Genomic DNA, 2,233 nt, shown 5'->3' with positions numbered 1-2,233 from the left:
CTAAATATCATGATCCCTTAAATAAAATTAACCGTTTAAAGGGCAAAATAGTGTTTGAACGAACACCTTAACGAGCATTAGCCTAGAGGAGTGTGACTAACGTCATTGTTGTATGACATGTCAAATCAAGTTAGTTTTTCAACTGTCCCCTAAATTGTTATAATTTTAAATTGGTTACTATTATAATTTCTAAATTTTTTTATGAGAAAATATGAAAACAATCAAGTATCCTTTCCTCTTGGCATAAACCATCATTTTGTTCACTGTATAGAGAGAGAAACTTTGAAGCAAGGCATCAAAATATTGCCATAAAAAATGCATTTTGGTTTGAAAGAGTACAAAAAAGTCACTATTGGAGAGTGCTTGTTGGAAACAAAAATCTTATGATGGCCAAGGTATGGAAACTTTTTTTCCATTAAGTTATTACCATTAAAAAGGGTTTAGCAACATTTTTTTTAAATGTAGGATAATATTTAGTAAAATAATGGCCGATGCATATGATAAATTTATGCTACTATTGTCATTATTTAAAACAATAAGATCCAAACCCTTGTTTCTTAGTGAAATTGGGCTTTTTTTTTTTTAGTGTACCATTAACGAAATTTATTGTATTTCCTATAGAAATAAGTTACTGGAGAAAAAAAAAGCATATACATTTGTATGATTTATTGATATATTGTGTCCTAAGTGGTTGTTTAGCAAATGTAACTAAATAATTGTGTTATAGATGTATATCCTTTATGTTTTGGTCATGGATATTTCAGTTTTGTTTTCATGTTATGATATCATGGCTATGTTGGTATTGATATCACTATTTTTTATAGATGCTTTTGTTATGGAAGCTGAACTTGAGGGTGAAAGGCTTTGAAAACTTCCTTAGTAAAACTTTTGAGATTGGCCTTATTGACCATGACTTTTTGATTAAAGTTGTGTTTGATCAATGTTGTATTGAAAAGAATGGTTGGGAGAAATAGTTATAGAGATGAGAGATTTGTCATTGAAGTTACACTACTATAGAACAGAAAGAAGAGTGCAATAGGTAATGATCATGAGATGTATCAGTATGGCAATTATATGACGAGAAGCAGTATAAAGAGATTGTGTTCAACATGAGCATCATAACACTTAATGTGATTAAAAGGAGGTTGTGTCAAGATGGTTGTTGTGCAAAATTTTATTGTAATTGCAAGCACACAAATCTATTTTAGAATAAATTTTGTGGTGATGAGTGTGATCCAACGAGGAGGTAGATGTAATTATGAGTATGGTTAAATTTTTAAGTGTAAATGTGAGCTGGTTGGAAGTGAATTTGTTTTTCATTTTAAAATTTAAAATAAAATGGCATGAGTGAATTAAAGATGAAAACAATGCAAATGAGACGCTTGAGTCTCTAGATTCACACTCAACATTCACCATGGGCTTCATATTTCCATTTTAGTTCCAATTAATTCATGATGGGGTATTTACACTCCTCATAATTCTCACTCTAATAAATATGGTGTCAAGTAGTCAGTGTGCCAAAGGTAGTATCGAGCCAGACGATAATAATCCTCCTATCTTTGAGTGATATATGCGTGTTGCTTTGTGTTTGCTATAACATTTTGTCTTAATTGTATTTATTTTAATCCCCTATTTTGACTGACCACCCATTTAGTGGATACTATCTAAGAAAGAGCTTAAAAAATATTTAATTTAGTGAATCAAATTAAGACAATACTTGGTTTTATATTGAGTTTCCCAAGTTGAGTGAATCTCAATTTAAATAAGGCCATGCTTGATCTAAAATTAGTGATGAACTAGAAATAAGGATTTACCTTGTAGGGTAAATGGAACCTAGAACGTTTAATGCTATATTTAATGTTGGCATAACAATTCGTCACTGTTAGGTTGCATTAGATATAAAAAATCCAATAGACGACAATTGAGAATGTGTGAGAGATTCTGCCTAGTGCTGTAGTAGATGCTGTAGCAACAACACTGTAATTGAAAAAATAGCCAAAACCATTAACTGAGTTTATTTACTCAACTACTTTATTCCCATTGGTTACATCCTTGTGTTTGACGTGAGAATTTTCTTTATTGCATTTTCTTTATTGTATTTTTATTTTAATTAGTTTATTAGTTTCATAAATTGTCTTATTTTAATTAAGAACAAAACTGCATTGTTAAGGTTACTGTCGCAAATTTGATAATATCAATTCCTATGGAGACGATCTGAATACTCATAAATACA

The sequence above is a fragment of the Citrus clementina genome, unplaced genomic scaffold (genome assembly GCF_000493195.1).
Source record: "Citrus clementina cultivar Clemenules unplaced genomic scaffold, Citrus_clementina_v1.0 scaffold_5, whole genome shotgun sequence".
In the NCBI taxonomy this organism is placed as follows: Eukaryota; Viridiplantae; Streptophyta; class Magnoliopsida; order Sapindales; family Rutaceae; genus Citrus; species Citrus x clementina.
The sequence above is the reverse complement of the archived record's forward strand: the minus strand, read 5'-3'. Positions refer to the sequence as shown.